General features: G+C 25.5%; 1 protein-coding gene across 2 annotated transcripts in view; it reads right to left on the bottom strand.

The window, feature by feature from the left end:
* Positions 1 to 24,642, bottom strand: part of Sulf1 (Extracellular sulfatase Sulf1) — a 90,553-nt gene extending 65,911 nt beyond the window's left edge. Inside the window, exons 1-2 of one of the 2 annotated variants that reach the window (XM_089171186.1) lie at positions 23,953 to 24,642; positions 23,858 to 23,892 (exon numbers count right to left, since the gene is read on the bottom strand). The gene's annotated coding sequence lies outside the window, so the exon portion shown is untranslated. The remainder of the gene's footprint in view (positions 1 to 23,857; positions 23,893 to 23,952) is intronic. The other variant, XM_015317696.2, reaches the window with a different exon arrangement.
* Between the last annotated feature and the right edge of the window lie 1,622 nt (positions 24,643 to 26,264).

The raw sequence follows: 26,264 nt of genomic DNA, 5'->3' as shown, positions 1-26,264 counted from the left end.
TATATATATACGCTTGTATGTATAAAAAGGGAGAAAGAGATGAAAGATTTTCTCATTAACTATAATAACAAAAAATGCTCAATATTTTTTTTCAACTAACGGTATAAAACATTATTCCTATCTAAATTCTACGAAACGAATTATTCGATTAACGGTGTATAGACGTTGGAAAGAAAATATTTTCATGTTCAACATTGTACGATTACATTTCGATTAATTTAAAAAAAAAAAAAAAAAGAAAAACATTTATTCGACGATAATAATCGGTATTTGAAAAAGTATGTTAAAACCGAATGAACGACGAGCATAAGGCTCAGAGTAATTCGAGATAAAGGATTGAAAATTCCTGCAACGTGGATAGATGGAGGAGGAGGAGGGAAGGGGAGGGGGAAAGGGGGAAAGGGGGAAGGATGATCGTGCTAGCAATACATATTTTTTGTTTTTTTTTTTTTTTTTTTTTCAATTTTTTCTTTTTTTATATTTTATCTTTCTTCCTCATCGTAAATGATGTAAAACGATACTTCTCTCCTTGTAATGAGATTAGATGAGTAGCTTAGCAGACAAAACGTATTGCATTTCGAGAACGCTTATAAGACAAGTTTTCGATTACGTGTGTTAGGCTTTCTTTTGTAAAAAAAAAAAAACAATTCATTTAAAATAAAGAATAAAATTTTGATGGGAATAAATTGACAACAACAACAACAAAAAATACAATGAAAAATCTTACATTTTTTGCAAACATTACGAATACAACTTGCACATGAAATCAAACACATGTACGTATGTGAATAGACACATATATACTCATACGTGTTTAAAAATATGTATATAAATGTGATTTATGTATTATCGCAATTTAAAATCAGCTTATCGTTGATCGAAATCAATTTCTCGTGGATGGTTGTCAACAGGAGTATTGCTCATTGATTAACGTCAACACGATTCACAATTAATTGACGGAATAATCAGCAAGCCGATATTTTTCCAATTAATCAATCACTACTAGATAGATGTTAAAATAAAATAACATTGACATATATATATATATATATATATATATAATATATATATATATATATATATATAAATATAAATTATAATATTAATAATATTAATATTAATTAATAAATTATAATATTATAATATTAATGTATTAATTAAATAATAATAAAATTAAATAAAAATAATAGTACATATTTAATGCTCTAAACTTTAATGTTATAAAATATATGTTTAGAAGAAATTTAATAATTCTATACAAAAATATTCCTATTAAAATATTGATGCAAATATACAAAATGCAGTATAAAACAAAGCACACAAGTTTGTTTAATTGTTATATTTACAATAATATAAATAATTACATATAATGGTTGATTTTGTTAAAGCTAAATTAAATAACCTGAATGACAAGTCTTTAAAAAGGACTTGTCCCTTTTAAAACGTGTTAAAGATTCACCCCTTGTGTTACGATGATGATGATGATGATGTGATGATGTTGTTGTTGTTGATGGTTGGTAATACTTACATCTCTCTTTTATTTTTTTTTTTTTGTAATATTTTTTTATACTAATCTTTTAACAAAGTTTTCGTATCATTTCACGATTAGGGTAACATAGGGAAAAAAAAAAAGAAACTAGGAAGCCATTTATTTAGTTTGATGACAGACAGAACACGACGAGGAAGTTAATGACCGGAGTTATGCAGATATTTTGGTCTCTTGCATTTTATATGTATGTGTGATATATAGATGGATGTGTGTGTGTGTGTGTGTGTGTGTGTGTGTGTGTGTGTGTGTGTGTGTGTGTGTGTGTGTGTGTGTGTGTGTGTGTGTGTGTGTGCACGAGTATCATTATTACCCTTAACACTTTTAAGCTTCACGGTCGCCGTTAGGAGAATTGGATGATTGCCCAACTACAATGTTTCCTTCCCCTTACCAAACTTCACCCCCTGTATAGTTCAAACTATAGATCTTTGAGACTTCAACTAGTATTACACATTGAACCTGTGATAATGAGTTATATTGGTGTGTTGTGTATTGTTTATATCGATAACTCATGAATATTTGTAAATAGAAATTACATTAGTTTGTATCGTATTATGTTTGTAATTTAATATTGAAATTAATTGATGTATTAATTATGGGTTTTGATTTATAGTAATAAATGATATTATAGTAGTTCGTTTTTTGTGTTTAGAATTTTAATTATTTTAAATTTATAAGTATTTAATATTAGTGATAATTTGTATTTAACAAATTGCTATCATTGATTTTGTATTTTTAGGTAAAAATAAAATATTATATTATATATTAATAAAATATTATATTACATATTAATAATATATTAATTATATATTAATAATATAAAAATAATATAAAATAACAAATTGTAAATATATACATATTATAAAATAATATAAAAATAAAATATTATAATATATATTAATAATATATTAATAACATATTATTAAATATATTATTTTACATATTATTATTATTAATATTATTAATATTATTATTAATATTATTATATATATATATATATAAATATGTTATATATTAACACATTATTAAAATAATAAAATTAACATATTAATATGTTATATATTATTTTATATATATATATAGATATATACAATAATAACATATAATATAAAAATAACATATATATGTATATAAACTATTTCATAATTTTGTATATATAATTTTTGAATTATGTGTACATAAATAAATAAAAAAAATAAAATAAAAAAAAAGGTGAATGAATCGACTATTTGATAAAATTATGATTTCCTCAAATGTCGTGCCAAGTTAATAGAAAAAAAAAAAAAGAAAAATGAAAAAAAAAAAAAAAAATAGAAAAACATCCCTCCCTCACTTGAAGTTTTCGTCATAGAAAAAGGTGTGAGAGATATGTCAAAGATCTCTCAACGAGTTACACGTAAAACGCATTCATTTAAATTTAATTGAGCGCAAATCAGCTACCGAGCACGCGAACACCAAGTGATTTATTATACACGCCATTAGACGTGGATGAATCATGGTAATGATTAAGTGGTATAGAAAGTATAAGACCTTACATCAGGGTATAGAAAATAAAATCAGAATTTGTATGTTACTTCGAATCAAACCTAATAAACGCAATAAGGAAATTCTACCTCGTTAAAATGTTTTTTTTTAAATTTCTTTTTCATTTTTTTGTTTACAAGGAAAGAAAGTGGAAAAAAGGGGAACAACATAAAAACAAAATTGTGACAAATATGAGATTTTTGAGATTAAAAAAAAAATAATATTGACAAAATAAAATTGTAAATAAGTTTCATTTACAAATTATTGATGTGATACAAGGTATGCGTTTGTTCTTTAAATTTGTTCTGACTTTTAATCGATTTTCATTTCGATTTACAATAATCTCCATTGAAACAAATTATAATATTAAATTATTTGAAAAAGTAATCTTTTTTTTTTTACTATTTAAACAAATTTTACATAACATTTTTGAATTTGTTGATATAAATCATTTTAAATTTAATAAAAAATCATTTAGTCATATTAAACAAAAACAGAAAAAAGAAACTAAACATACATAACTGATTAGTTTTATCAGAGATACAAGTATTTTTTTTTTTTTTTTTTCGTCAAATACACTCTCTATACGTATAGATAGTAATTTGTATCTTTAACATTATTTTTAAACAATATATATATATTTTCTACAAATTTATCACACAAACAATGAATCAATCGCACGACACATATATATATATATATACATATATTGTCTTTATTTTATTTATTATTTAATTAATTTTCTTAAATTTGTAATAAAATAATAAATACAAAATAATATTTCCACAGTATTCAATTTAGAATATTTAGAATAAAATAACAAAATTCAAACCACTTTATCAGTCCGACATTTATCCAAAACTTGCGTCATTAAATTATGACTGAATTGAAAATGTACGAGCCTTAATAAAAGAAAAAAACCTCCCCCAAAAAACAACAAGCAAAAAAAAACGATCTCATATTTTTTTTTTTTTTTAAATTAATTGGACTGACATAAAAATAATTGTTTTTGTTGTACTCAGAATGTTCTGAACTTTACAATCCAGTCCTGTATATGATAACAAATCGTAATAATAAAAAAAAAAGAAAAAAATATAATATATTATACAATGTAATGTATCATGTAAAATAAAACATACATTATCATTGTAACAGTTCGTGTGTGTTTGTGTGTGTGTGTGTATATTAACACTGTGGATATAAATATAGAGAAGTTCGATCGTTAATTTCTTCGGTGGCTTTTAATCGTCGACATGTTTACATAAATCAATTCTAACTGACATTATATGCGAGCACGAAACAAAGTGTTATTACCTAGTCGCAAAGAGTTACGAACTATATCGATAGTTACTAGAACTATATATATATATATATAGTTCAGTTTGCATGGACGTAGTTTTAGATTAGATTGTTAAACTTTTACTGGGATTTTTTCCTTCTCTCTTTTTCTTCCACTTTCTTGTTCTGTTTTACTCTAGTTCCCTTCCTCTCTCTCTCTCTCTCTCTCTCTTTCCTTTTTCTTTTTGTAAGTTTGTCATGCTAATATTGTTATTAAAATCACACGATATCATAGTTATACAGTTATCGTTATTTGCCTATTAAAATGATTACTATGTTTATCATTGGTTGTGTTACACCTTTAAATTATTAATTTCATTTTAAATTAATTAATAATTAATTAATTGATTCGCACACTGTATATATTTCAAAAGTGAATTCATCTACTTTTTTATAGAAATATTTAACAAATATTTATACATAAACTTTTCCTTCTCTCTTTTTCTTTCACTTTCTTGTTCTGTTTTACTCTAGTTCCCTTTCTCTCTCTCTCTCTCTCTCTCTCTCTCTCTTTTCCTTTTTCTTTTTGTAAGTTTGTCATGCTAATATTGTTATTAAAATCACACGATATCATAGTTATACAGTTATCGTTATTTGCCTATTAAAATGATTACTATGTTTATCATTGGTTGTGTTACACCTTTAAATTATTAGTTTCATTCTAAATTAATTAATAATTAATTAATAATTAATTAATCATTGATTCGCACACGGTATATATATATTTCAAAAGTGAGTTATCTATCTTTTTTTTTTTTTTTTATAGAAATATTAATCAAATATTTGTACAGATTTGTATCGATGAAAATATTTGTATAAAAAATATTATATTGAAATAATTCTTGATACTAAATTATACTCCCATTTTAAATCTTTATATAGAAATTTTAATTAAAAATATTTTAGAAAAATATAATTAATTAAAATTTACTATTTTTTTTTATATAAGAGGGAGGATTGAAAAGTTTTGAGCTTCAACAGTAATTAACCGTAAAATAGTTTTTTTTTTTTTTTTTTAATTTAACGCAGAAACAATTTTTTTTATTTCGATATAACTTTTCTGCTACTTCTTCTTCTTCTTCTTCTCCTTTTTTTTTGTATTTTTTTATTTTGTATTTTTTTGTTTTTTTTTAATTAATTTAAATTGTTATTTTTTTTTTTTTTTAGCGAGGTTTAAAACTTTTCAAACACATTTTTCACTTATATCGAAATATATATTAAATAATACGTTAAATCATATTTTTATTTAATTATCATAAAAACTTGAAGTAACACAACAAGTATATATACAATTATATATGTTAGTTGTTTTTATGAAAACAAATAAATTAATATGATAAAAAATCTTACGTGGGATTTTTCATTTATATCTTAAATACGTGAATGCGATCGATAAATACTACGAAACTAAACGGCCAGTGTGTAATTATATATTTTCCCCTTGACAAAGCGGTTTAAGCTGACTCATGCTTGCACTTACTCAGAGTACAAATAATTAATGGAAGATAGTGATTAAGTGATTTACAGAGTTAGCACGTATAAGAAAAATATTTTGAATAATGTTTTCTACACATGATAGAAAAAGTGAGAGAAAGAGAAAGAAGATGGTAAATTTGATTATTCGATTATACAATGTTTTATGAGTTACTATAAACATATGTGTGTATGTGTGTAAATGTATGAAAAGAATAATGTAAAAAAGATTTATGATCACTAGAAAGATGATTCACTTGCAATCAGTAAAAGAACATTGATCCCGATTATAACAATATCCTTGAATTGTATATTTTTTTCTGAAGAATTGTTTAGTGATATGGTTTGTTGATTATCTTGACTCTGATAAGCTCATGTAAGCAATAATAAATTAACAAACTATACTTTAATATGGTTGTAAAAATAAATGTCATTTATAAGTATTCAGGATGACAATATAATTTGTGTCAAAATTTTTGTAAATAACAAATATGCAAATTTAAATAAGAAAATAATAAATATTAATAAGAATGTTAATTAGTGTAAATTAATATTATAATATGTCATATATTTATATATAAAATACTAAATATTATTAATACAGATAATATAGTGTATTATTTGTATCATATATATAATATATATATAAATATAATATAAACCTGATTTTAACAATATCCTTGAATTGTATATTTTTTTTCAAGAATTGTTTAGTGATATGGTTTGTTGATTATCTTGACTCTGATAAGCTCATGTAAGTAATAATAAATTAACAAACTATACTTTAATATGGTTGTAAAAAAAAAATGTCATTTATAAGTATTCAGGATGACAATATAATTTGTGTCAAAATTTTTAGATAACAAATATGCAAATTTAAATAACAAAATAACAAAATAACAAATATTAATAAGAATGTTAATTAGTGTAAATTAATATTATAATATGTCATATATTTATATATAAAATACTAAATATTATTAATACAGATAATATAGTGTATTACTTGTATTATATATATATATATAATTATATTATAATATATTATATTATATATTATAATATTATATTATATATATATATATTACATAATATATATAAATATAATATAAATTTTCTATAAATATATATTATATTATATATATTAAATACAACTTTTATATATATATATATATATACATTATTTATTTGTTATTTTATTAAAATATATTTAATTCGATCATCGAATATAAATCGAATGATAATAAACCATTAGTTTGATCAAAAATATTATTTTTTAACATAAGTGTTACTACATTAAAAACTTTCTTCAATATATCTACATTAATGTCACATATTCAAATAAAAGTTAAACCAAAATTTCGACACTTATATATATATATATATACACTTCAATTGACCAACCTAATAGCATTTAAAAAACAAATTAAAAATAAAAAAGTATACAACTGAGGTTGTCTTGATGAAACTTAACATTCTTTCCTTATCATTTATAAAAGCTACAAAGTAGAACATATATATATATTATCTCTTTTACACTTATGATAGGACACGATCGCTTACCATTGGCTTACGATGAAGGTCCACTTATACGAAGCACACCACATAGTGGTGTATATGTTGAAAAGATACTTTAAGCTGTACGTGTCCGGCATTTCAAGTGGTGATATCCTTTCTTGAGCATTAAGCAATAAATCTGTATTAACGGAGCGCGTTATGCTAATACACGATTACAAACATTAGCCTAAGTATACACAGACGTGTGTATACACACATACACACATACACACATATATAAATAGAAAAAGAGAAAGATATAGAACAAGCAAGTGAAACTGGCTTACGTTTAGTTGATGAAGTGATAAATAGGATTATCATTGATACTTCTGATCAATAATAAATTATTCTATTAATACATCTCTTCTCGTTCTATACCAAAGTATGAATCTTTTTCTTTGGTTTTTTTTTTTAATAATCCGTTGCTCGAATTTCCCCATAAAAAAAATTAAATTATAATATTCTTTGCACACCTTCGTTGAAAGATTTATGTACGATGTTTTATGTACATTTGAAATTACATGCTTGGGAATATAGAAAATGCAAATGTTATAATATCACACTATCTTTGCATCCTTGTTTTTGTTGTTGTTGTTGTTATCCTGTATATTTCATTAAAACTGATACAAAATTATTACTTGGTCTTCATGTAACGTAATTTTTAACATTTTGTTTTGTTTTGTTTTTTTTTTTTTGTTAATTTTCCTTTTAATAATACTTGATTATATACATAAAAATATATATATATGTATATACACACGTATACGTAGTGTACGTTACACGGGATATGTGTTGTAATGTTTGTAATCACGTTTCGATTTACATGTAATTTACAACGTCGAAGATTTTTACCAAGCAATTTTTTTAAAATCGAAACAAAAATTACGAAAAAAATAAAAAAAAATAAAAAAGAAGGGAAGTTAAATTGGTATGAAAAAAAAATAAAATAAGTTTATGTTTATCGTAAAAAAAAAAAAAATAACAAATAAAAAATAAAAAATAAAATAACAATATTTGTCTGTCAATGAAACAATAATAATTTACAAATAATAATACAATGAGATAACAAGATTTTCAATCCGATTGATCCGAATATTCCACGTCCTCTGGGTCGCAGTAACCATTTCTTTGCCATGCCAAAAATTTGGTATAGTAATGTAACAAGCATTCTGGACAAGATAAGAAGTGAAGATAGAACGCCATGTAGCGTTGATAGAAGTCGAAGTCTAAGAAATCATTAAAACTCGGACCGACCATGTTGATTCTAATAAACACATATCATAAAAAATATAAATTAAAAAAAGATTTTTTTTTAAATTAATAAATAAATAAATAAATAAAAAGAAAGAATAAATATTAATAAAAATTATTGAACCCATCATCGTAACGTAAAATACAATGAAGTAAGAGTGTGTGTGATTCTAATAAATATATAATATAAAAAATAATATAAAAAATAATACAAAAATATAAAAGAAGGGTAGATTAAAGAAATATAATTAGAAAAAAAATAAATAAATAAAAAGAAAGAATAAATATTAATGAAAATTGTCAAGTTTATCATTGTAACGTAAAATATAACGAGATAAGTGTGTTATGCTAATAAATATATAATATAAAAAATAATATAAAAAATAATATAAAAAAAAATACAAAAATATAAAAGAAGAGTAGATTAAAGAAACATAATTAGAAAAAAAATAAATAAATAAAAAGAAAGAATAAAAATTAATAAAAATTGTTGAATCCATCATCGTAACGTAAAATACAATGAAGTAAGAGTGTGTGTGATTCTAATAAATATATAATATAAAAAATAATATAAAAAATAATACAAAAATATAAAAAAAGAGTAGATTAAAGAAACATAATTAGAAAAAAAATAAATAAATAAAATCAAAGAATAAAAATTAATAAAAATTGTTGAACCCATCATCGTAACATAAAATACAATGAAGTAAGAGTGTGTGTGATTCTAATAAATATATAATATAAAAAATAATAAAAAAATAAAAAAGCAAAGGTAGATGGTAATAGGCACAATTGCATTGCTCTTTAGAAAAAAAAAAAAACAAAAAAAAAAAGAGAATATAAGTATTAGAAAGCTCGTGAATCAGTACACATCAGTGATCACGTATATTCTAATGTTATTATAAGGGTTTATAATACTACACGAAGAAATAAGATATACTACTGCGTTAAAATGTCGTGATAATACTTCCTGGTTATCTTAAGGGTGATGTCGAAACCCCAGGTTACTTTTAAGTAACTTTTTAATTCCATCTTATCTTTCTTTTCCTTTTTTTTTTTTTTGCATTTTTTCTTTTAAGCATCTTATTGTTAATCTTATTTTTTATCTTACAAACGTCGTGTTCGCGTGTACGGTCGTGTGTAAAAAAAGAGGACTAAAGGAAAAGAGTTGGTCTCGTAAAAATTGCCGAAAATCCGAAAAAAATAAAATTAATTAAGAATAAAACTGTTATACAATATAGAATATTTTGTTTATGTATTTATAATAAAATATTAGCATTAATTAATAATAATAATAATAGGAAATGATTATTAATACGAAACAAAAATAAGGAAAAAATAAAGGATGGCTTGGTCCCATGAAAGTTGTCAATTCAAAAACAAAACAAAAAATAAAATAAAATAAGAACAAAACTATTATAGAATATTAAATATTTTGTTAATGTATTTATAACAAAATATTACCATCTAATAATAATAATAAAAATAATAGTAAATGATTATGAATACAGAACAAAACAAAAAAAAACGTAACAAAATATAGAAAGTAAAATTAAAAATACAAATAAAAATGATAAAAATTTTTCATAGTCGATTAAAACAACTTGTTCGATTATAAATAATAATAATAATAAAAATAAAAATAATAATAATAATAAATTAAATGATACGATAATAAGGATTATAAATAGATCTTATTTCAATGTATAAAACTCTGACTATTCCTCTTGTCTCGAGAGAGAGAGAGAGAGAAAGAAAAAGAAGAAAAAAAATAATGAAAAAAAAGGAGAACAAAAAAATACAGAAGGGGGTGGGAGGGGGTTAGATGGGGGTGAGAGGAGGTGAAAAAAAAGGTTCGTAAATTCGTCGATAAGACTTTCCACTTGAAAAGTCGCGCGTCTGCGATGCACTCGAGCGTTACTTTTTGTTACCTATTCTTAAGAGTGAGAAAAAGTAACAGAGAGAGAGAGAGAGAGAAAGAGAAAGAGAGAGAGAAAGTTACAACCACAACTGAGGTGGTACTTCGTAGTACCGTATTAATTAAAACTTTACGAGCGTACTTGAAAACCTTGCCTCGTCCGTCCTGACCGGATACGTTCCTAAAGAATTACTCGAAGTTCGTCGGTGAGAGAAACTTAATCTAAAGACGAAATACAAGAACACAAAATAAGAACAATATTCAACTCTTATCTCAATAAAAAAAAAAAAATGAACAATTAATATTATAAATAAATAAATAAACAAATCGTATACAATCGTACATCTTGATGAAATTTGAAATACGCGCAAAACTCAACTTAGAAACTATTATTTTTATATTTTTTGTATTTTTTGTATTTTTTATTTATTATTTTCTATTTCTTATTTATTTTTTATTTTATTATTTTTATCGTTTATTTAATACTTTTCTAACTCATTATTTTCTATTTTTATTTTTATTATTTTTTATTTTATTCCCTATTTTTATTTTATTTTCAATTTAAACAAAGTTTCGAGCTTTGTCCGATTCATCATCATTACGTTCTTCCATCGTATGTAAAAATTTTTAATTAAAAAAAAATAAAAAAAAAATAAAAAAGCAGCAAAAACAACTTTCTATAAATTGGTACATTTAATAATTTTTATCTCTTCGAATGAATGAAAAAGTGGGACACCATAAAACTTGTTTATTTTACAATTACGACTAGACATTGATTTATTCTAAAATCTTACACTTTCTTCTCACAAATATAGATTAAAATTCTTAACACCATCTGACATCTTACCTGGAAAAATAAAAATGTAGAACTCAAAACGAAATGTTGAATTCTTTGAAACTACCTTTTCCCACCCATTGTACAAATGCTTTTCTTTCAATTCACACACACACAAACACACACACACACACACACTCACACAGGTTGATTTTATTTCTAGTAGATAATATAGCTCGAACTATGCAGGTAAAAACTCTAACTGACATATCAGACAAGAAGACGTTTCCCATTTTAACAATAGAATCTATTCGTGGTAAAAGAATGGGGAATAGATGATTGGATTAGATTCTTTGAAATATTTTCGTGGAATATCATTTTTGTTCTTTTACCTATACGCCCTTTTTCTATGAAAAAACAAGAAATAGATGAAAGTAATCATTAAAATATCAGAAGGAAAGTTTGTAATAGGGATACTGTATAATGGAGTTGTATAATGGATACTTCCATTATGGAATTCTATGGTGTGAAGCACAAAGAATTGAAGATATAACAAAGAATATTTTATGTAAATCAACATTCTTATATTTATAACAATTATATCTCTAAATTGAATCTAAATAAAAAATGAAAAGAATAAAACCAGATGAATTTGTACAAATTGGAACATGGTAAAACCATCTAGTTTCTGTAAGCTTTAGTTATATTAGTAATGGACACTTCCATTATGGAATTCTATGGTGTGAAGCACAAAGAATTGAAGATATAACAAAGAATATTTTATATAAATCAACATTCTTATATTTATAACAATTATATCTCTAAATCGAATCTCAAAAAGAATAAAAAGAATAAAACCAGATGAATTTGTACAAATTGGAACATGGTAAAACCATCTAGTTTCTGTAAGCTTTAGTTATGCTAGTAATGGACACTTCCATTATGGAATTCTATGGGGTAAAAGGCAAATAAATTAGGATATAACAAAGAATATTTTATATAAATCAACATTCTTATATTTATAACAATTATATCTCTAAATTGAATCTAAATAAAAAATGAAAAGAATAAAACCAGATGAATTTGTACAAATTGGAACATGGTAAAACCATCTAGTTTCTGTGAGCTTTCTATTCTCCTTTACAATTTGTTCAAAGTCACGAATCCTTCGTAGATTGGAATAAGAAATAAGATTGTGAGAAAGATACAAGTAACATCGTTAGATTATTCCCTCGAAATGTCAACGATTCAAGATAAAACAAAGTGATGAGATTTAAATGGAAAAAAAAAAAAAGAAGAAAAAGAGAAAAAAGAAACATTCCTTGAAAAAATCTCAAAAGTAATTTCCAAAGTTTCACACTACACACACATATACACACACACACACACACACACACACAAAGAAACAAAAAAAGAAATTATTAGGAAAAAAATCTCCAAAAAAATTCCCCAAAAATGTAACCAAATACACACACACATACACATACACGTCCAAAAATTAACGACGCGTAAACTGCAAACGTTTACAAAAGTGAATAAAGGAAAAATGAAGGGATAGAAGGGAAGAGAAGGGAAAAGAAGGAAGGAAGGAAGGAAAGAAAGGGGGATGAAAAAGTGATGGTGAAACTCGAAGTACACCCCGAAATGTTAGAGAACGTTACCAACGTTGGTACGAGGGACCTAACGACTTCCATCTTTTTTTTTTTCTTTTTTCCTTACCATTTTCTATTTTCTTTTTTTTTTTTATCTTTTTACTTTCTTATCCACCTTTACCACCATCATCACCACCAACAGCCCTTTCCCTTTCCCCCTTATATCAACCTTTAGCTCACGTCTACATCTTCTTTTCCTACTAAACTTCAACACCTTACCAACCACCCTCTAAAAGTTTTTAGAAAAAAACCTTCTACTCCCACACTTCGACTACGGTTTTTAACGTTAACTTAAAAAAGAAAAAAAAGGAAAAAAAGGAAAAAGAAAAGAAAGGTATGCAAAGGTCGACGATCCTAAAGGTACGGGAATGAAAAATCTCGATAGACGACAGCCAACGTCGTAACGACTTCGGATAATTACCAAGTAAATGCAACGTACGAGATAAAGAATATGAGAGAGATAGAAAGAGATACATAGATAGAGAAAGAGAGAGAAAGAGAGAGAGAGAGAGAGAGAGAGAGAATGGTTGGATAAGTTCCAAGAGACTACTTGCAACTTCCGCTTTGCCAAGGTGTTATGAAAATTAGCTCTCATAGTTAAAAGTCTGCTTATCTTATCGTAAAAAGTTATATATATATATATATATATATATATATATATATATATACTGTATCTATGTTATCGACAAATAATAAATCTAAATATTATATGCATCTTATTAATTATTCTATATATATATATATATATATTTTTTTTTATTATATTATAAAAAATAGTCTAGATTTTTTATTTGAATTTGAATAATTCTATTGAGAATAAAATTATATAAAATAATTTTGGAATTAGAAATTTAAATGTTTCTTTTTTTCTAATATTTATTTTAAATTTATTTTTTAAAGGTAATATTAATTTTATTTCTCTAATACAATTTATATCTATTATATTATATTTAATATAAATTCTAATATATAATTAAAACTAATATATTAGAGAGAGGTTAATAATATATATATATATATATATTAACTAACTTCGTTTAGTTATTTTATTATTAATTATTAATACAATTTAATATAATTATTATATATTAATATAATTATTAATTTTTCTATTTTTTTATATTATAAATATAATATAGATTTGTTTTTGGATTTGAACAATTGTATTAGATATAAAATTAAGTTTAATTATATATATATATATAAATTTCTATTATATATATATGTAATAAAAAAATACAAAAATAAAATATTATATAATAAAAAAAATACTAATATAAATATAAAATAATATTTACATACAATAATAAAAAAATAATATTTTATTATTACTATATATATATAAAATTAAGTTAAATTATAAATAAAAAAAAATATTAAATAATTAAATTAAAGTTTTATTAAGTAATTAAGTAATTAAATAATTAAATAATTTATTTATATAATAATGATAATAATTTTATATTCCAAATATAATTATAATTTTAATAATAATTTAAATAAGTAACATAAATAATTAAATAATTTATTAAGTAATTAAATTAAATTAATAACAAAACAAAAAACAAAACAAATAATAATTAATAATTATATTAACTGCAAATGTAATAAATTATTTCTAATTTTTTCATAAGCATTATAAAAAATTCTAAATCTATACTATGAATATATAAGAACATTAAAATATTAATATAAATAAAGATATATTAAATAAAATACGACACAACGAATTCATCACCATAACGATTACCAACGCATATTATTCTTAACAACAACAAAAATGAATATAACAAAAAAAAAAAATATTAACGATTAATAAAATTGTGACAATCCGTGAATGTGTCACCCATCGACGTGGCACGTGGTTTCAATAGAAAATATTGCATATGAAAATAAAATCTAATATTAATAAATATAAAAAAAAAAAAATAATATAGAAAGATGAAGAAATAAAATGGTCGATGATTAACGAGCGAGGATTAGCTTCGCGTTGGTTTATATGACAGGTGACAAGAGGGCGGACACAGCATCCTCTTAATTCCATATCCAAGAGACGATTAAATCCCAACTATTCGATTATCTCACCCAAAGTCTGGACGTTAAAGCTCCATTAAACTGTCGATTTTCTTAAGTGGACACTCCTTTTCTCTTTTTCTCTATTTTTTTTTTTTTTTTTCTATTATTTCTCTTCCTTCTCTCGACATATTCAACAACCTTTCCTTTTTCGGTAGTAACCAAAAAAAAAAAAAAGATGATTTTTTTTTTTTTTTTATGAAGATGAACCATTTTCTTCATTCACGTCTATCATCGTGTGTCTTCATCGTTAAATCGAATTATTTACATTGACATTGATGTGTTCTAGTTCGTAAGAGATTAATTTTTTTTTTTTTCAAACACATTTGCACATTTTTTGTCTGTTTGAAATTATATATTAATTATAAAAGTTGATTTAATTAAAAAAAGAGATCAAAATAAAAATAAAAAAACAATCTATAATAAATTAATTCACCACTAATATGATAAGAGAAGAGGATAATAACGATCTTTTGAAATTTCACGGAAGGCAAAGTTTCGTGTTAACAAACAAAAAAAAAAAAAAGAAAAAGAAGAAGGAACCAAAAATATAATACAAAAGGGTTAGAGTGATACAAAAAGGTAAGAGAGAAAAGAAAAACAAAATATACGAAAAATATAAGAAGAAGAAAAATAAGAATAAGAATAAGAATAAAAATAAAAATAAAAATAAGAAGAAGAAGAAGAAGAAGAAGAGAAAGGTGAGCTGTGAGCTGTGAAAGCAAGCGTATGGATATCGGACTGACGGCAGTCACAATGGGTTCACCATGGGCGGTCTAAACTCGACTTATGATAAAAAAAAAAAAAAAAAGAAGCAAGAGAGAGAGAGAGAGAGAGAGAGAGAGAAAGGGAATCATGGGAATGGTCCCAATGGAATTTAACACCTTTGCCATCGAAATGGCAAAAAACGTTGGTTCGAACACCAAAGAAAAAGAAAAAAAAACACACAGAAAAAAAGGTAGAAAGGTTTCAACCAATTTACATATTATTTTATAAATTATTATTCATCGTGACCAATCTCATTTTTCTTTTCTTCTTTCTCGCACTTTTTAGCATCTCCGATTGGTTTGCAATGAAAATTGAGGTCAATCGGTTGATACGATACAAAAAAAAAAATAAGTAAAATGATTTATTATTTTTTTTTTTTTTTTTTTTTTTACAAGTTTTGGCTGGGCAATAGATTGAAAACTTCAAAATAAAGTTGTCGTTCGTTTGACAAAAATGTAAGGATAGTTTGCAAACGTAAAATCGATGAGAGATTAGTTCGTAAAAGTTTTATTCGTCCTAAATGGAAATCGATGTTGACGAAGAGATTGATGAAATACTGCAAAAAAATAAAATAAAAAAAAATATGATTTTTTTATCTTGAAAATAAATTAAATCCTATAAAACTTCGAAAAGGTTTTCGATCCAACGATAAATGAATCATCCAAATATCGAATTTTTTAACGAACAAATTTTTTAACTAACGTAATAATAAAAGAAAAAAAAAACCCTAAAATAAATATACATAAACGTTAAAACAAATATAAAAACGAAAGAAAAAAAAACTAAGATTGATGTGAGATAAAAAACAAAAACACACGAATTAAACGACGAATCAAAATTGTTACAAATAAAAAATTGGAGAAGGAAAAAGATAAAAATAAAAAAAAATTCTCTTTGAATATAATATAAATTATTTGTTATAATATTTATATTATAACATAATAATATATTTTTTTATATCTATATTGTATATATATATATATATATATATATATATATATATATATATATATATATATATAATTAATATAAAATATAAATAAAATATAAAATATAAAAAATAAATTAAAATATGGAATACAAAATATAAAAGCATATAAAATATAAAATAAAATATGGAATAAAATATGGAATATAAAATATTAAATATAAAATAAAATATAATTAATATAAAATATAAAATATATATAATATATAAAATATAAATATTAATATAATATATATTGTATAATAATTTTTTTATCTACAACGAAAAAACGAACGCACTTTTTGATATAAAAAAATATAGATAAAAAAAAATAAAAAAAAAAATAAGGATTGAAAAGAAATTGTTTTGAGAAAAACAAAATGTCGACTACGACACTTTATTCTTTTCCAATATAAAAGAAGGAAGAGGAAGACATGTAGTACGATGAGAAAGAGTAAGGGGGGGGGGGAAGGTAGAAAGAGGAAGAAAGAAAAATTGTGTTTACTCGTCTAATGCATCGATGGAAAAGAAATTCGAGATAGAGGTAAAAGAGAGAAAGAAGAGAGAATATGGCAGACGATTTGAAAGCACGCGCGATAAATTATTCCCGTTTTCCTTTGTCCCGCAACGGAGTTGCTTGCGGACCTTTTAAAACATGGATTTAGTATTTTCAATACCCAAAGCCCCCCGAGAGAGTATTCGCAATAGAGAAATGAATTCGCGTGTATATTCCCTTCCTATCCACCCCCCCAACCCCTCCCCCATCCCACCCCACCCCCCTACTATCCGTTTAACCCCCTCTTCTTCTTCTTCTTCTTCCTTCTTCCTTCTTTCTACCCTGACAACCAACCAACCAACCAACCACCAACCAACCACCAACCACCCATCCATTCCAACGTTTGAAATCGTCAGAAAAATCTACGGAATATTTGTATTTATCACGATTCGCTCGAACGCGGATATAAATTGCATTTAAAACGTTACTTTTCTACAAGAGCGTAAATCTTACCGCGTGCACGCAGGAAGAAAAAGGGGAAGGGGAAGGGAAGGGGGAAGTGGGGGGAAGGAAGGGAGTTAGAAAGAAAGAGAGAAAGAGAAAGAGAAAGAGATAGGTGTATTAAAATTTACGTTTACCGCGAGTTCTTGCAAATCCCACATTTCATGGGTTGTTTCTTTTTTTGTTGTTGTTGTTTCTTTTTAATATTTTTCTTTTCTTTTTTTTTTAATATGTAAGTACGTTTTTTGCCAAGTTATATTTGAATTACGGTTCAACGAAAATCGACATACCGTGTTACCGAGTAAATATGTTATCGTCATTCGTGTTCCTAATTTTTTAATTTAATTTTATTTTATTTTATTTTTTTCCTCTCTTTTAAAGAATGTTCCAAGTATTAACACACATATCAAGGTATTTTTGATAGAAATGTAATATTAAATTCGATGAAAAAAGTGAATGGTCTTTATAACGCGATATCTCGACAAATAAATCTCGTATTAAAGATAGATACTTTTTCGTAGTATGTAATATCGAAAGATTAAGAAATTTATCAAAAGTATATAAAAATTTTCATAGAAATGGGAAACGTTTATCAAAAGATATCGAAAAAAAAAAAAAAGAAAAAAAAAAGTATATATTAGATCTACCAGAAAGAAGTTCTGTCCATTTTTTACAATAGAATAAAACAAAAGTAATAAATGTTCATATATATCTATAATTGATTAATATTTATCAATTATCATTATTTATCATTTCTTATCATAGTGTAATGACAATTTGTATATTGCATTTTTTTTTAAAATGTTTTATCCCTAGATACGAAAAATTGAACCAGTGTTTGTCAAAATAGACCAAACTTTCCAATAAATCTAATATTATAACCCTAGTATAACAAAATATTGAAAAATATTGAATGCATATGTATTTAATTTAAAAAAAAAACATTAATTCTCTTTTTAATATTAATTATATTATTAATAAAAATAAAAAAAAATATATATATATATATTATTACTCCGAATGTGAATGATCCATTTTACGATCGAAAACAGATGAAATGCATTTAAGAAAAATACATTTTCTAATTAAGATAAAAAAAAAAAAAAGAAAAAGGTAAGTAAATAAATAAATATATTATTCGTCCGTCGTATGACGTATCTCGAAGATAAAAAAAAAAGTAATCTACCTTTTCAACCGTGTCGTCTTCAACACGTTTCCAATACCGTAATACTGAAAGAGTAAAAGAGAAGAGGAAAAACAAAAAGTGGATGGAAAGGGAGTGAGAGATAAGTGTTCGATTAATGGTTGCGTTTCTCGTCAAGAAAAATCTCAGATTACTAGGTAAACCGATTCATCCTGAAGTTGGAGAAAAGTGTTAGACCGTGGTACAAAATTTCGTTTAAAAACAAGATTCAGCACTTAACGTCGGGCATCGTCATGCGTCGTAATCGGCCTGTTAGCGAATAACCAACACATACATACACATATGCACACACAAACACGCACAAAGAGAGAAAGAGAGAGAAAGAGAGAGTGGTTTTGGTAACCCAACAAAATTTATCTTTCGTACTAAACTTTGAAGATTTTCGCTTTTGAAACATTTCTCTTAAATACGAGTTGGCCAACCTCCTCACCCCTCTTTCATTCATCCTCCTCTTCTTTCTCCTTCTTCTTCTTCTTCTTCTTCTACTTCTACTTCTTCTTCTTCTTCTTTTCTTTTGTTAAATCTACTTTACCTTCGGTAATCTTAACGACTCAGTCGAGTAAACAATTTGTCTTCGTCTTTTAAGAACGAAATACGACGAGTTTGTAAAAGCGTTAAAAGACTAGTTCTATCTTAGTATTTGTCATTTCTTTTTTATTACAAACAGAAATAAAAAAAAGAGAAAGAAATTGAAGGATGTTCATGATTGATACAACACATATACGATGAAAACTACAACACTGATCGATCGATCAGATCAAATCGATTCAATTGATCGGAAAATTTGCATTAACAAACGTTTATTCCTTTTTCTAGGATTGAAAATGCACTAACAACGTAAATGCTTGTTGTTCCTTTTCTTTTTTTTATAAAAAATAACATAAATAAATTTGTAAACTAAACGATGCAGAAAATACCAATAACAAGTTTAATTTGAATATATTAAAAAAAAAAAAAATTGAAGAAAATGAATAGAAAATATGAAAGTAATTGTAGATATGTGTATTTGCATAAAGTTGATCTTTCAAGATCGATAAATCGATCAATCGATCAATCGATCGATCGTACGAGGTAAAAGAACTATGATTAAAGAAAAGAAACAACGTTTAATCGTGAGATTGACGGTGATTAATTGAAGAAAATAGATAACAACTTAGCGTATTAAACTCAATCAGAATGTTTGATCCACGCGACCATATGTGTTATATATATATATATATATATATAACTAAGTTATTCTAATCATGCACGCGTAGCATGTGTTGCTTTGACCCTGTCTTCTTACTTGTTTTTCTTTATGTTTTTTTTTTTTTTTTTTATAATATATAATACTTTTTGTCTTTTAAGTGACTCTTTTTACTTCGATCTATTAAAAAATTGATCGATGATTTTGATCAAACATGTGTATGTCATCTAAGATGAATTCTAAGTGAACGCATTTATATTTCAATGAATTTTCGTTTACTTTGTTTTTTGGAGAAGGGGTGGTAGAGGGGAAGAGGGGGATTATTAATCACGAAAATGATAATATAATTAATTACAAAATGTGTATAAATTAGATTGAAAGATTTAAATTTGAAATTTTCAGATTGTAAAATAAAATGATATGTTAGAAAAATATTTCTCATTCATCTTTTATACACGAAACTCTTATTCTCGTCCACGCTGAATATTTTCAATTGAAATTAATTAAATTCTATATTAATAAATTTAAATTGCCTTCTTATACACTATTCGTTACTTTAATTTCTTTTTATTATTATTATTATTATTATTATTATTATTATTATTATTATTATTATACTATGAAGATTTTTAAATCATTAACAAAATGACGAATGAATTTTACGAATAAAAGTTCCAATTTTTTTCCACGAAAGCATAGAAAAATACTTTCCAATTAGTTCAGTTAAAAAGAGGAAAAAGAAAAATGATTAAAATGTAAACCGAGATTGTAGACAGAGTGTAGAAGAAATTTTTTTCGATTCCATCTTCAATTGGTATTCGTAATTTGAATAGACATCTTCTGGTAAACAACAAAATAAAATCAAAGATAAAATTAAATTTAATATAAAAATTAAATTAAATTAAATTAAATTAAATTAAATTAAATAAATTGAAGAAAGATGCAAGAACAAAAATAATAATAATAATAATAATAATAATAATAATAATAATAATAATAATAAACATTAACTCTCCAGGTGGGCCTGCGAATGAAAGCGCAACGGATCGCATGCATACCCAAACACAAATTACATACACACACACACACATATATATTCATATATATAAATATAAATATAAATATACGTTGCACGCGCGTACGAGTAAGAAGAAGAAGAAGAAGAAGTGAAAAAAAAAAATAATAATAATAATAATAATAACTCGTGTACCGAGATTTAAAAAGCTATTCTGCCAACGTAAAAGACCGTGAAAGATAAAACGCAAAGAGAAAAAAGAGGGAGGAAAAAAGGAAGAAGAAAATAAAAAAAAAAAAAAATAAAAATAAAAAAAGAAAGGCAACGGTGGTGTTGTGGCCGTCGTCAAATGACAAGTGTCAATACCACGCACGTTCTCTCTTTCTCTATATACGCGTACAAACACACACACACACACATACATATATATTTATATATATATAAATACATGCATACATACACATGGGATAGAGAAAAGCATGGGTCTCGTTGCCTTTGTCACCTGTCGTTTCAACGATCGAAGCTCGTTCTCGCACGCGCCTTCAAACTCACCCCCCATTCACCCCTTTTCTACTCTTTTCCTCTACCCCCCCCCTCTCCACCCCTTCCCTTCAACACACCTACTTAGTTCCTTGTGAAAACATAACAAAAAAATAAAGAGACGATGGAGAAGCAGCAGCAGCAGCAGCAGCAACAGCAGCAGCAGCAGAAGCAACGAGAACTGTTCTATAAAAAACTTCGACGCCATGACACTTTATCTCACTCTACCTCTACTTTTTTTTTCTTTCTTTCTGTCTTACTTTATTTTTTTTTTTTTTTTTTTTTCTTTCTTGTTTTTCATGTTTAACACGAAAATTGTGGCCAAATGATATTACGCCAAAGATTTATTTTCGATTTTGTAATAATATTTGAACGAGGAAGTGCAGATAAATTAAAAAAAAAAAAAAATGGGAGAAAAGTTATTTGTTGAAGGATGGCAAAAAAATAAATTGTAAAAATTATAATTCGGTAATGAATAAAAGTATGATACTAATTAAATAATAGTTCAATGTTATTACAATATGCCCTAGTAGCAGAAAATATTGAAAAATATTAAATACACATGTATTAGGGTGTAATGTAAGTGTTGGTGAATGATAATATTTCATTTTTTCATTATATAATTATATAATTAATTATGTTTTTGTTTTCTTCTTCTTTTAATCCTATAAGAATCTTCGTTAAATTGAATTTATTTGCTATTTAGAAATATGTTTCTGTAAACTTTTTGAAAACTGTAGTTAATTGTAAAAATATAATCCATCGAATTAGCGTCAAGCATTTTAAAGAGACAACGAAATATTGTTTGCTTTTTTTTTGTTTGTTTTGTTTTTTGTTTTTAACAACACATTTCTCGGTCGATAATTCTATTATTTATTATCTGTCAACTCTCTTAGCAAAGAGATAATAAAATTTTATTATGCGGTTATTAAATCTCAACCGCAACTTTTAAATGCAAATAAATTAACAATAATAAAAAAACTTCGAGAAAAATTATTTGTATTTAATCGAGTTAGAAAGATATAATTTTATTGAATATTTTCAATTACTCTGTAAAACAAATGAAAAAAAGACAAAGTGAAGAGAAAATACAAAAAAAAAATATATATATATATATATATATTTTTATATTACATTACCGACCGAGTAAATTTAAATAAGAACGATAAATAAATCTAATACGATTAATAACAAATACCATAAAAGTAAGTATATTATTGAGATAATTATTTAAAAAAAAACACACACACACACACAGTATTTTTCTTACGAGAAAGAAAGAAATCTATATTAAAAAAAAAAAAAAAAGAAACAAAAAAGATGTTTATAAGAAAAAGAAATAATGAAAATAGCGAGTTCGCGTGACAACCTGTAAAAACCTTTCCCGTACAATACTTTCGTGTAAGGTTTTTATTTTTATTTTTGATACTTATTCTTTCTCCCCCTTCTATTTGATTTTATTTTTTCGTAGTTCCCAGAGAATGAGACCACCTTCTTTTAGTCTTACATACAACAACGTAAAAGCACCTACCGCGGTTTTGACACCGGATCGTTTATCTTCCGACGGTTTACGATTACTCGAGAGCAAAACCGAATCTTACCATTCTCGATATACAAGGTACGACTTTATATGTACACACTATCATCAATATATATGTATATACAAGTAAATATATATATATACCTATTTACTTTATTTACACGCTCGACCAAGTATAATCTGAGAAAAAGAAAGTTTTCTCTCTCTCTAATGTTACATATTCTTTCTTTCTCACATTCGTGTTCTTTATCACGCCATTTGAATTGAAAACAATCGAATCACGATTAAAATTCCACTTTCGCGTACGACCTTGCACGTTGAGCTATTTTTTTTTTCTTTTTTTTTTAAACACGATTCTGTATACAATTAAACGTAAAGAAGATTTATTTATATACTTTCGCATTTTACTCGAATTTTCTAACAACGTTTATTTATTAGAAGAAGAAAAGAGTAAGATTATAATCATTGATTACATACACACACAAAAGAAAAAAAAATTAAATCAAATCATAGAAATAATTAAATACGTTTACCGATAAATAGTCTAGGTTTCAACTTCCAAACGAGACTAACCTAAAAATACGAAAGTGTAGTATTTTGGCGGGGTAAAACTTTTATACTCGCTTACCTTCGACCGTTTTATATTCGACGAATTCCCCTTCTTCTTCCTCTTCACTTTCTTCTTCTTATATTTTTCTTATCTTCTTATTCCTTGTCTGCTTTTACTATTACCAAATGTTTCTTCTAAGAAAAACTTATCTTCGAACTTTACTCGCGCGAATCTTCGACGATGGGCGATGACGGTGGTGTTCTTCGTTTTCGCGCTCTTTGTAAACTAATAGCTGACGCTGAATAACACAAGAAAGAGAGAAACAGAGAGAGAGAGAGAGAGAGAGAGAGAATAAGAGGGAGAAGAAAAAGGCGGCAATAATTCAAATTAAATTTCCCGCCAAAGAAACAAAACAATTATAATAATAATAACAATGAAAAAGTTAAAAATGTTTTAACGATTCGCGAATAAAAAAAAAAAGAAAAATAGAGAGTGTGAAGTTAAAAATAAAAAAAATAATAATTAACACGCGTTGTTTAACGATAAACGAATAACAATATTAAAAAAATAAATAAATGTTCGAATGATTTAATTTATATCGCGAAATAGAACGAATATGATAGTAAAGTTAAATGTTAAATATTCGCAGAGCTACGATCCGACCGCTACGGCGGTCGCGGCGAGACTGAACGGATTTTGAAAACGTTCCAGCCTGGAAACAGCTGCTCCTATCGCAGGCAGCGCCGAACAACTACGTTGGTCAACCTAAGTCGCATCATGGTGCACGCCAAACCGTATTATACTACCGAATGCCAAGTGCATCTGTCTCTTAAACTCTTTCATACCTTTTTCCATCGTCAAACCATCTCCACACGTCCTTTATTTCATTCTTATTCATCTTATTTTCTTTTCTAATATAAGACTGAAAGATCTCCACGAACTTTCAATTTTCGAACCCCTCTATTCCTTTCTCGACCCTACAAATATATGAAATACACGAAACGTTCATTTTATCATTTTTTTTTTTTTTTTTTACTTTCAAAAGATAATATTATTTGTTTAAATATTATTTAATTTACGAAGTATTGTGACAACAACAAAAAGAATGATAAATTATATCAAAATTGTAAAATCTATTTTGTTTATGTATTAAAATTTTAATTTAGTGATGGAAAATAAATTAGAAAATTTGTAAAATACTTAACTGAGCTTGATATTATTATATCAAAGTTATTTGAAACGTATTTTAATAGCTGACATATCCAAGAATACAATGAAATATATAAACTCCTATATTTTGCAAATTTCAAGTAAAAAAAACTTAATCTATGTCTAATACTTTTGTTTGACACTGTATTTACTCTCCCTCTCTCTCTTTCTTTCTTTCTTTCTGTGAACATAGTGAAGGTTCAATAAGTTTCCCGATAATAAATCATCGTTTTTATATACCTTTGTATCTATAAGAAGTGAGTTTAATTGTTCTTGAGTATTAAGTAATCACTTCACGGCCAACGTGTATATAATTTTATACATAAATACTTTATAAAGTATGCACGTTTGAGAATGAGAATATACGTGAAAAATATTTCAAAATGGCAACCACCTGAGGCGAACTATTTTTCACTAATGACGTATCATCTTCTTCTCTTCATCTTCTTATACATTCTTCTTCTTCTTCTTCTTCTTCTTCTTATTATTATTATTATTATTCGTTTCTACTAAGAAATCAAGATGTATATAAGGTAAATGATAATAATCGAACGATCTTACGATGATAAGCGTTTATCCCACGATCTTTCTTCTATTTCTACTCTTTTTCTTTTCTTTTTTTTTCTTTCTTTCTTTCTTTATATCTATTTCTTCGTATTCTTGTTCTTCTCAGCACTGCTACATCAGCATGTCTCTACTACGCTCGTAGATAATAACTTCTTACAATGTCTTTATTTTACATACACACATACACACACACACATATTAAAACAAATATCGAGAAAAAAAAATGAGATCTCCCTACACGTGGGAAGAAGTTTTACATCCATATAAAAATCTTATCTTGTGACAGACCGTTTTCTCTAGAAACGAACCCCGTCACCGCCCCCTCCCCGCCCCCAATAAACTCGTCGTTTGTTTTCTTCTGGGATTATGATAACGATGACGTCTTTTAAGTAATGTATACTCAATATGGGATAGGGGATAATCATTTTTACACGAATCGATACATCTTTTCTGTTATCATTTCGTTTTTCTTCTTCTTCTTTTTCTTCTTCTTTTTCTTCTTTTTCTTTTTCTTTCTCAGTAAAATTAATATAAACATATTTCATTAATGAGATAATAACTTTGAAAATAAGCTAATATATTAAAATAAATATTTCACGAGTTAGGGTATTAAA

Source organism: Polistes dominula, unplaced genomic scaffold, assembly GCF_049000335.1.
Source record: "Polistes dominula isolate Pdom_NZ unplaced genomic scaffold, Pdom_raw_medaka contig_31, whole genome shotgun sequence".
NCBI classification, from domain to species: domain Eukaryota; kingdom Metazoa; phylum Arthropoda; class Insecta; order Hymenoptera; family Vespidae; genus Polistes; species Polistes dominula.
This window is presented reverse-complemented; position numbering and strand designations above follow the sequence as displayed.